The 12,368-nt window shown below is 36.6% G+C and overlaps 1 protein-coding gene across 12 annotated transcripts in view; it reads right to left on the reverse strand.

Annotated features, from left to right (window-relative positions):
- LOC112053170 (protein daughterless) overlaps positions 1–12,368 on the reverse strand; it is a 117,132-nt gene that overhangs the window by 41,441 nt on the left and 63,323 nt on the right. For 8 of the 12 annotated variants that reach the window (XM_052886847.1, XM_052886848.1, XM_052886845.1 and 5 more), the window contains exon 1: positions 8,081–8,388. The exons of 2 other annotated variants lie outside the window; for them this stretch is intronic. The gene's annotated coding sequence lies outside the window, so the exon portion shown is untranslated. Of the gene's footprint in view, positions 1–8,080; positions 8,390–12,368 lie in introns of those variants that run through there. 2 more of the 12 variants (XM_052886844.1, XM_052886842.1) reach the window with 1 other exon arrangement.

A 12,368-nucleotide genomic window follows, 5' to 3' on the forward strand; every position in this document is an offset into this window, starting at 1 on the left:
AAGGAATTGAAACAGTTGTGCAGTAGTGCCACTAGATGGCGCTGTTTCAATTCCTTGGAAATTTCCATATGAAAACATTAAAAACTGCCAATAGGCACCCTGAAACTAATTAGCGAATCGATAGTCGCGTCTTTAATGAAAATCGGCTGTGTAATATAAAAGCTACAGTGAAATAGAACGTAAGTAGTAAGTACGCTATTTTGAAGCTCAAGAAAATACTTTCCTTAAGAACACTGATTGTAAAATAAAATTATGTTTTCAAATAAATAAAGTTTAGATTTTCTCTCTCACACACACACACATTGGTCGTAATCTGGTTTAAGTTACAAAGTTGTAAAATGTGTGTTGCCAGTCTACGAATAAAAATAATAACTTTGACACGTAACAGAATTTTGTTAAAAAAAGTGCAATAAAAGAATACGTCGAAAACATAAGAATTCCGCTCAGTATACTTAATTGCATTAAACGTTAGGTATTTAATAGTCGACCTAGGTACCTACTTCTAGTTCTCTACGTTTATTGTCGCGGCACGCTATAATGACCGTTTTGAATTTGTCACGCTCGTAAAGTTTTTTATAACTGACAGCTACGTTCGAAGAAACTGTAAACAGGCCCTCCACCTGATCGCATGACATAGAGGACTCAATTGCAAGTAATAAAATGATGCTACCGTTTCTGTAATAAAGCAAAACTACTCAAGATCAAAATAGGTGTGACACTAGTGATTTGGAAACCTCTAGAATTAGATATCATTCCCCCAAACCTATATCAAGCCCCCAAACATACATCAGATCCCAAAGGAATATAAGGCCTAGTTACAGGACATGAACACCAAACCCTACACCAAAATACTATTAATATAATATCAAACCCTATAGCGACATGCATAGTGAATTTTCAACTTTATTTTATGTCAATAAAACTGCCGTAACACATTTAATATGTTGTATGTATAAGTACCTATATCTAGTGCTAAGATTTATGCGCAGATTATAAATTCTTCGACATTTCAAAATATTTATACTTTTCTATCAAAACAGCCCTCTTACAGCGTCGATACTTTGGTGTGATGAATGCAGCATTAATGCAGGAATGTCGGACGTATGTACAGACACACATGTATACATGTAAGACACAAGCGTAAGCTAGGCCGTACGTGGGATAATGAATTAGCTATGTAACGAGAATGTAATTAGATACACCGACTCGGAACTGACTTGCTGGTGTACTCAGAACCGTGCAATCTATACGTGGGGCAAAGCACCCTCAGAGATTAAATAAAATATATTTTTTAGCTGAATTGGGTTTCAAATCAAGTAAAATTAAAATATTACTATATACATTTGAAAGGTCATAAACATGACGAATTTTTGAAAACCACAGAGATGAAATTTGGCAGGGAGGCAGTTTATAGTCGGTACTCGGTAAGTAGCTGCTAAGAATGGATTATGCGATAGGGCCGCATTAAAGAGGCCTAAGGGCGTATATATTTGAAGTAAGTAGTACTTAATCTTAGTTTACAAGCACATATGAAAAGTCATGTTTGACTATTTGTAGAGACTACCACCGTTTCGAAAGACTATCACAGGGTTCTGTTGGCATGAGCCGGCAAGAAACTTATTGCTCTGTTAAAATCATCATTCTTAACAAAATTCACTGTACAGGGCGCAGGGGAGTAATTCCCATGTACTTACATAACATTATTTTTTTAGTTAAAAAATTAGCTATGCAGTTCGGCTCCTACATGTAGACTCGTCAACACCTTTAAGTTATGGGAAATACACCCGAGCACCCTGTATAATTACATATTAATTGTACTTTTTGTGTAAAAATTAAAACCCGTCCAATTGCCTGTTTGGATGCCAACATGATGTTATTACTTAATATGATAATTTTACAGTTGTTGTGTGACATCTATTTACTCGTCTAAAGTTAGGAATTATAAATTCACCCTTTTTTATTTGTAACCGAGTAGTTCCCACAACGCACGGGGTGACGTCCCTTCACCCCCATTTTCCGTTGTTACAGGTACGAGGTAATTGATGATTCATGCAACGAATGTTTAACTCTTTTGTAATTTAACTACCACATTGGTTTACCGGTTAGCTTGTTCAATTGCGAATCAGACTACAAGGTTCAAGAATCGGGGCAGAATAAAAAAAAAATACTGTAAAAAATATTGGCGGAAAATTCGGATAGGAATTCGGCGGTGTTGGTTCACTCCCTTGACTCGGTTAACTGTATAATTAAAAAGTACACAGCAGTGGCGAAGGATGAAATTTAGATGAAGGTAAGCCGTCCCAAAGAGAAGGAAATTGATATGGTGTGCTATAAACTCCGGTTTCTCATACGTCATATACTCGTAGAATGTCTCTAGATAAAGTACAACAATGAATATGCATGGGTTTTTAAAGGTAACCCGACGGGAATCAACTTGCATGAATTCTTCGCCGCTGGATATACAGTGCACATGTGTTTTTACACTTCTTGTACTTACTGCGATACGGCTATTATAGATTCGATAGAGTCAACAAAGACAACATCCTGTATCCAAGAGAGAGCGCTTAAAATCACGACACCGGATAGGCGCAGGACAGGAGGCGGATATCTCACGAAGGGGTGTAGTGTTGCGCGGGAATCGAACCCGACACCGCGCGACATCCGGTGGGGTACACGTACAGAGTAACCTGTTATTACTCTACTACTCGTAAGGTTAAAGGTATGAATTGGTTAAAATATAATTACTGTCCTCTCGTCCTCTCCTCTCAGAATGAGAGAAGTTATGCTAATACTGCTGTTCCACGCTTCCCTATAGCGGATTGGCAGACTTCAGTGCCTGTCCTAGACCGGATTTGAACCTACGCCCTTCGATTCGAAGGCAGAGGTCACATCCACTCGGCTATCAAGGCTTTCCGTGTTACATAGACTTTATTTTATCCCCGTATTCCCACGGCAACGGGAATGACGCGAGTGGAACTTAGGAGTGTCTGCGAGTCTATAAAGTCAGCCTCTGACGATCAATAAGCTGCAGCACTAACGGCTTGACAGCCGATAAAACTAATCGTGTGTTGGTCGCATGTGCACGCCATCATGCCTATCGCGACCAACACACGATCGGAGTTATCGGACGTCAAGCCATTAACGCTCCAGGCATGTGGGCTTATTAGATGGTGAGAGCAATATATACAAACCAAAAAGTTGGGTATCTAGGTAGGTAAAAGGTTCACGACAGCCCACTGGGAGCCTCTCTATAGCTCGCTAAGTTGTATCGGCAGAGAGATATATCATAAATAAATCACCTCATTAAGTTGCTTATAAATATTCAATGCGCGTGCGCCGACGACGCACAGTCTATACCAACCAGTGACAGCGCATTTGCTTCTCCAACAAATTAAATATCACGCGTCTCAAACGGTGAGGAAAAAACATCTTGAGGATACCTGCATACCAGAGAATTTTCTTAATTCTCTGCGTGTGTGAAGTCTGCCAATCCGCATTAGGCCAGCGTGATGGACAATTACTCCTCTTATTCTGAGAGGAGACTCGAGCTCAGCAGTGAACCGAATATGGGTTGATAATGATGATGAATGATATCAAATCAAATTCATTTATTTCCAGTAGGTTTCTATACAAACACTTCTGAAGAGTCAAGCGCAAGCTTGACAGTGAATGGTTTTACCATCGGTTAGAAAAGCAGTAGAAAAACAGCTTTTGCAGTTTTAGTAGCAGTTCATTTTAAAATTAGGCCAATAGTCCACCACGCTGGCCCAATGCGGATTGGCAGACTTCACACACGATGCTTTCCCTTCACCGTTTGAAACACGTGATATTTAATTTCTTAAAATGCACACATTGGAGGTTGCAATGTTGCATGCAAAGTAGGAGGTGCATTTCCCGGACCGGATTCGAATCCACACCCTCCGGAATCGGAGGCAGAAGTCATATCCACTGGGCTATCACGGCTCTCTGAAGAAGTACACATTTAACGTTGGTTTTCCCAACTTAATTCAGGGTCCTCAGTAAAAGATTTATTTTAACAATAAATTTCATTTCATTTAATTCCACTTGTTTCTAATATTCATAATATTATATACACACGCATATACAAGATATTGTTTTCCTTTATTATGAACTTAGCGTAAACTATCGTTATTAAAAAAAAAAGTTATAACAGAACAAAGTTGTCAAAGACAGTCGACGCCCCTCCCCCGGCAAAGCCACGTCAGAACCCAGTGATTGTGAATATTTTATACGCCTAGTCTGAGAGCTAGCGGAAGATTTGTTGTACACATCAGTCATTACGGCTTGACTCAATTAACCACTCTAATTAACATTCGAATAATCGAAAATCCACATAATTGAGCTTATGGGGTAAAGCAACTTATTTGAATATGTTATTTTTAGTTTCAATTAGGATAGTTACGAATATTTATTAGAGATCCAGAAAATTAAATTTTTATAGTTAGAGTAGGCACTAATGAACGTTTTTTTTGCATAACTTTTCTATAATATAATATATATATATAGAGTATAACATAGGTATTTCAAAATAAGCGTAGGTAATCTAGCAGTGAAAATAGCCGAAAGTTTAAAGAGTTAGAAATATATATTGAAATTTTAAAAGAAATCAATTTAGGGGCAGAATAAATTGTATTAGCTGTATAACCTAACTTAATAATCGTAGTCCGTTAAAATAGTTCTACAATAAATTTATATAAAAACATTGCGTAGCACCGCAAAGTGACTGAAAATTACATATTTACTTCGTTAGAATGAACATGACCAGATGAGATGGAAATCAGTTCACAGGCCCTTACACTATATATCGCTCGCAAATAAAAATCGATTACGCAACAAATTAAAGTAATTACAGACCTACGTCCATCGCCTGGCCTTCTTTTTCTTTGATCCACTTTCTTTGTCCACTTCACCTAGCATTTACGACAGCAACATCTGTGGTCTTACAACAGATCGTAATGTCCAAGGTTCGACTACAGTACTACGTTCTATGTATTTACAGCTATACCCGTGTAACATGAATATTGAATATTACATATGAATATTACAACCCACAGGTATAGTGTGAATTCTATCTAAATTTAAGTAACTGCTAAAAGGCCAGATTAAAGAAGGACAATATCGGAATGAGAGATACCTAATAAGCTGAAAAGTCGGTCCTTTCGTCAAGTTGTTTAGTACAAAATATCTAGCAAATCTAATGCTCCTAATTTTTATAATAAATGTTAACATAAATGTTTTCCATGTAGACGAAGTCGCGGGCGTCTGCTAGTCTGCAATTATACTATTGATGTGTAGATAATGTGTGGTGAGTCAATATGTTGTTCTTGATTAGATACTACGCGTTATCAACTTTACTTAGAGCAGTTTAGTCATCAGATATTGCAACTTTTTAATGTTCACGACTTATTTACTGACGGACACGTGTGAGATAACACTCTAAAGTTATATAAAAGAAACTGTAATTTACTGATTACCGAAAATTATTATTTAAAATTAAAATACGTACTAGCTGATCCGGCAAACGTTTCTTTCAAACAAAAATATAAAAATCGCTTATTAAAATGGGAGGTGACGTTAAAAAAAATATTATATGTATATAAATAATAATAATACGTGTGGATAATACTTTAAGACGTTTTCACGTACGTACCAAATATACAAAACATAAAGTTCATACAAATCGCCAGGGTCGTTTCGGAGGAGTTCAAAACCACCATTTCTTATTCTGTGGCAAACGTTCCGATTCCGAACACACACCGATTTTTAATATACTTAAATTATTATAGACAGTAGATTATTTAATTACCTGGTTTTTCAAAAGACTAATTTCTTTTTTTAATTTTTAAGCTCAGGTAAACACGCAAAAAATAAACCAATCATTATGAAATTTATAGCGATACAAAAAAGAATATTGCATTTTTCATTTAGGAAAATCAGAGGTGCGATCCTGCTATTTCACACTCGACGATTAACTTTTCGCCTGTAACACGTCTTACTCGAATTTTAACTTGTATGTTTATAGGATGCCAAAACTAAAATTTCACTAAAAACGAGGTTTTCATGGAAACGACCGATGTCACAGAGCTGTAACTTTACAGAATGCTCTCTTCACTTCCCGAGTGATTGACAAAAACCCCACAAAGGGCTAAGCCGCAGGCAATAACTAGTAGGTATCGTCATTTTTAAATTTAAATAATGACGGATAATAATAATCTTTATTTATCAAAACTTCATATCACAAGTTAGGTTGAAGCCCTGCCTCCTGTACTATTTATTACTGTGTAACAGCAGTACATATAGAGAAAATATATCTAAAAAAGACATGTCTTTTGATACATCAATAAAATCTTTTCCTAAGTTTATAGGAGTACCCTTATTAATCGTATAATGTTAATAAAACATTATTAAATATAATAAATTATAGATAGATATGCCTTATCAAAAAGTCTCATTGAGCGTGTATTCCGCGTGGTCGGCCCGCAAAAACCAAGAGCAAGCCGCGCCCACGTTTCAGCGCATAAATCATAAACTTTGCCACTTCCTCCTTTCTATCTCTCCGCTCTCAAGTTTTGAGAGAACCGGGGGCCATTTTCTTTTACGACTCACTTTGACCAATTTAACTGAAAAACTAGCCTTAATATTTTCTTGTAGGTACATGAGTAAGTAAACGCATAAATATATTTGAATTATTTTCAAAGAATAATTTACAGCTTTTTATAACATTAAAAGCTTACCTGGATATGTATAATTAAAAACTGACAACCCTATCCAAATAGGATCACTAGTTTTGACAAATAATCGCGAACATAAAATCGATAAAAAAATTTTGAAGAAGCATAATGAAATAGAGAAAGAAAGAAAGAGATATACTTAACATTACAAGCTAAACTCAAACGAATCTAACTGTGGAAAACATGTGAAAATTCCTTAACTAATTTCGGAGATTAACGTGAAAAGACAAATCGGGATATGACCGATTGTTGAGCAGATTATTAAAACATGTACCTAACCACGATAAAAATATTACCTAAGCTTATCCTAGAAGTCATAAAACATTCATAAAAATGACCTCACTAGCTATATCTGGAAAAATGCAATCGCTTCCAAAAGTTGGAAACACTGAACAAAGAATAACAAAGTTTGTGAACTGAATAAAATATACTTCCAAAGAATGTCGTGTTCTATTCCTTCAGTGCTGAATATTTTAATCTAACTAATATTATAAAAGAGGTAAAGTTTGTCAGGGTTTGTAGTACCTAATATGAGTATATCTGGATGGATGGATATTGGATGTACTGAAATGGTTTTGGTAAAATTATACCAAACCTGTGGTCTTTACAAAAATAATCAACTTTGACGTTTCAAAAACTAAGCTTGTAAATGTAAACTAAGCCTACTTGAATAATATGAATTTTAATTTTAATTTATTTATTATTAAAATATTACTAATAATACAAACAGATACAATTTGTGAGGTGGTAGGAGGTACTCTCAGCATCTAATTAATCCGTTTTAATAATTGTTTTACAAAAGAAAGCCACGTTATTTGTAAGTGTCATTGACTATATTTTATCGTGAATACTCACACGAACGAGAACTACGCGGGAGGAACCGCGGAACGCGTGCTACAAATAGCGTACAAAAATGCGATTCCGAAAAAGAAAGAAGAAAGTAAAATTGTAATATTTAAAAAAAAACAAGTATTGTATTTAAGTATTTTCAGTCATATTGTGTGCAGAAGAAATTATTTTCAATTATAAAACGTCGGATTAGTTTCACCGTTTAAATCTACACTGAAAAAAGTCTGATCCAATTTTCATGATGTTTAATATGATAGATTAGTCTCTACCCAGAAGAGTATATTATTAAAACAGTGGAAAATTTCAAGAAAAATAAATAGTTTTCTCACACATTTTGCATGGAAAATATTTTTTGATGATATTTTAAAAACTTTCATTGCATACCATCAAGTCAAAGTTCCAGATAACATCTGTAAGTTATTAAATAACTCTTAAAAAGACTGTATAAGCACTGTACCAAAAAAAAAAAGTTACCGTACCATCAAAACTTTAAGTTCGAAGTTTCTTTTGTACGCCACTACACTGTCGCAGTACTATATTACTTCAAGAAGAAAAAGCGTCGCTTTACACACTTTTCCTTTATTTTTTCCCTTTTTCCATTCACCGTGAACAGAAACTAGCAACGTGAACACAGCGAGACAATGCCTGTTTAATATAAACACACAACACTTAACACCACACTGGTAAATTAAAAAAAAAAAAACTTTTCTTCCGCGTATCAGTACTGAGAGCGCGCTATGCGGAGCGTCGTACGCTACTGGCCAGCCATGGCCGACTCACGACTGCCGCTCACTTTGTGCTGCGATGTGTTGCCAGCGGCGGGTTGTGTTTTGACCCATTTTTGTCTCACCTATGGGGTACGCATGGGGTGTGACGATTTCTTGAACTTGATGAAATAAAATTACCTTTTTATCTGTTTCTATGAGGTGTGAATCTTGAAACATGCAGGACCCAGTGGCGTGTAATTCATCGAATCAAAAATGCTTACCCCGAGGACTTCTAACGAATCTACATTGGAATACGGATTTTCCATTTCGTACAATTTCTATGTACAATGCCTACCCTAGTTAAAAATATTGTGCATACCACTGGCCATATTTTACGGACGATGCATAATAGATTTAGTAATCATAAGCAGCGCGGCACCACAAAGATTGAAGGAGCGGGAAAGAAACAAAACAAAATAAATATGCCAATCAGGAAAATTGACAAAAATGTTTACTAGCGAACCCGTTCAAGCTCCGCTTTGACTTATGGGCAATTCTTCCCTATCCCTACCCTACCCTACTCCTACCTCTACCCTACCCTTACCCTACCTCTACACTACCCCTACCCTCAAGATCTATAATTGACCGTTAAACATTGGTATAGGAAATAGAAAAGGGTTGTTTTTATGGCTTTCCCGGCAATTATTCTAATTTTTCTCACCTTTTAAATCTTCCCTATACCTCCACGAACATTTCAAGACCAAGATAAGATAAATCCGTTCAGCCGTTCTTGAGTTTTAGCGAGACTAACGAACAGCAATTAATTTTTATACATATAAATAGTAGATAGGTAGTTTTTGGGTACAGAACCCTTAAAAATATCCTTCAACAAAATTTCCCTAAAAATAGGGAAGCAAAGCTTTCGTAACAGTGGCAACTGCGTCGCGACGTTGCCGCACTTCACGTAGCGAACGCAACAGTAATGAGGTTAAAGTTTCTGAACAACTTTTTTTTTAATTTTCAGCGAGCTTAGGGACTCCGGGAGATATTCTATACAGCCATTAGCTATCAAAGTTTCTTTCTTTTTTTTCAGAGCGCTTTTTGTAAGAATGATAAATAGCTAGCAGGGTAAGTGACTTGGAAGTATTTAATGAGATAGTTAAATGTAATGTTATGAATTTTGATGTACTTTCAGTGAATACTAGCCATATTTCAATATAAGCACTATTCTTCGTGAACTAACTTTATGTTAAACCATTAAATTAACTTAGAAACTTACAAGTTAGGATTTAAATCTGCTGTTAAGTCTATCATATGAATTCTAAACTCATACAAAGAAGTAGAATTTTCTAATTTATTTAAATTTTTATTTCATCATTTAAGATGAGGTGTAAGATGAAGCGCGCTTGCCTAGATGCTAGATTTTAAAATCCATCAATGGGAAATCTACATTATCAGCGAGTAATACAGGCTATATTTATCCCCGTACGTATCCCTACCGGAACGGCAACTACGCAGATGAATACATATGGTGGTCCGCTAGTAAGTAGTTTAAAATTTGAAGGTGAATCCGTGTATCATGAAAAATGTACGTTATTACAGTGGGAGAAACCGCGGGGCACAGATAGCAAGACGATATAATTACAATACAAAGATTTTATTATAACAGAGATATGTTACTAGGGCGTAAAAACTGAGGCGCACAATACAGTTAATTGTCTTAATTACATTGAGTCGCATAGTTATTTAAACAAATAAAACCTAAATAGGTATTTTATACAATATCGAGGTTGTGTTCAGGAACTGTAAAACCTGTATTAAACACACATATTGTGCATGTTTGCGCTCAGTGGAGTAACTAAATTAGGATTACTTTTAGCGGTGTTTTCCTTAGGCACGTAACATATCTATGATATAAAATATCATCGATTACAGATATAATCGACAGGTAGATATCGGTCATTTGCCGGCTAATCGGGAATTCCACGCGAACACGTCAGATCATCGCATGTTTTTAATTATCTATAAAAATAATATTTTCTATATTTTTTTTAATATGATAACAAATTAATAAAAAACCAACAGAAACTTAAGTACTTCAGGTATGCGCTTTACTATTATATCTTAATATAGTACAAACTTATTAGCTGATGGATGTTTAGACTTGGTCGCTAACTATGGGCCTTATTAGAAGGCTCAAAGTCACTCAGCGGGCGATAAAGCGAGTTATACTTAGAGTTTCTAAATGTGATCAAATCAGAAATTAACAGATCCGCAGACGAACCAATGTCACTGACATAGCTCAGCTAGTCGTAAAGCTGAAGTTGCAATGCGCAGGCCACATAGTTCGAAGAGCAGATGGACGTTGGGGTCCCAAGGTGCTGGAATGGCGACCCCGCACCGGGAAGCGCAGTGTAGGTCAACCCCCACAAGGTAGATCGAGGACATCAAGCGGGTTGCAGGGAGCCATGTCAAGTCCATGAGCCCATGTCCAGCAGTGGACGTCCATATTCTGTTTATGATGATGATGATGGATGTCCACTAAAGAGCAGTGTAGTGGGACTAAGATAGATATCCCCTTTCTTATAAGGGAAGCCTGGCTCTGTTAAAATGGGCTGACAATGATGATGTGTAAAGGTAATAGAAGCCCCTGACGATAGCTCATAAATATAAAATGATTTGAACTAATTAACAAAGCTATCAGCTCGCGATGCCCATGTCACGGCGCTGATTTCGCAACACCGCCTAATATATCTCGCATCCTTGACTCGCCCTAAACAGTGCACAAGTGCACGAGTCACGTAGTTTTGTCACGGTTCATGGAACCATTTTTACATCACTATTATCTATAACCCGTGCGCATCAAAGTGACACCTGGGTACCAAACGATTTTTTCGACTAGTGGGAGGCTTCGGCCGCGGTTAGTTACCACCCTACCGACAAAGACGTACCGCCAAGCAATTTAGCGTTCCGGTACGACGTCGTGTAGAAACCAAAAGGGTATGGATTTTCATCCTCCTCCTAACAAATTAGCCCGCTTCCATCTTAGACTGCATCATCACTTACCATCAGGCGAGATTGTAGTCGAGGGCTAATTTGTAAAGAATAAAAATAAAAAAAAAAGGCATTCATACAAACATAGTACAAACGTCATTAGAGCCAGGTGTCAAGTAAATCCGCACGAGATGTAGTTTTAATTCCAAGAGCCTAATTAATAAAACCGCCGCCTATGAGCGAGTCGTACTCCAGCACGAAGGGTTCCGTTCCATTATCAAAAAATCACGTTGGTTGTATTGACGCCTCCTTAAATATTAATTTTATTCTGTTATTTAGAAAAAATCATCTGTCAAAATGTCATTATCTATCACGGTTCATGAGATCCAACCTGGTGACAGACGGACGGACAGCGGTGTCTTAGTACCTAATCGGATCCTATTTTACACATTGAGTACGGAATTAGCCACCATACCGAGGACGCTTTAGACAGGAAATAAACCCACAACCTATATGATATACAAAATGTCTAGAACATTCTAAAGTGATATATTTGATTTAATTTACTATTATACACGAAACCTGACGAATCAAAGCGACAATGTAATCTAGATCCGATAGAAACGTTCACGATTCACTACGCAAAAACATCGCATTCACTACTCTACGTTGTACAGTTAATGTTTTCTAAGGACGCTCCGGTTTGCAAGTGGAGTAAGTTGTCGCTAGAATTCGTCGGGTTTTCGCGGATAATAGCAAAACTAAATCCATTATTCACTTTTCACGTTAAATGAATTAAAAAAAATATTTATTTGTTCGGCATCTTTCTCCATTTTAGCTACCTGTACTCTATTTTAGATAGCTACTGTTCTAGTAAATGTTAAAAAAATATCTAGTTATTATATAAGACGACTGCCTATGACATGCGGAGTGAGGGTAGGACAGACTAGGCCAAGAGCTAGCGATTTCAGCAATTTGATAAAGGGTCAACTCTGTCATATTAGAAATATGCTCGGCGGTTACTATCCTCTTCATAACTATTAATAACTGGGCAATATGTTTTGGC

Source organism: Bicyclus anynana, chromosome 18 (assembly GCF_947172395.1).
Source record: "Bicyclus anynana chromosome 18, ilBicAnyn1.1, whole genome shotgun sequence".
Taxonomy (NCBI): Eukaryota; Metazoa; Arthropoda; class Insecta; order Lepidoptera; family Nymphalidae; genus Bicyclus; species Bicyclus anynana.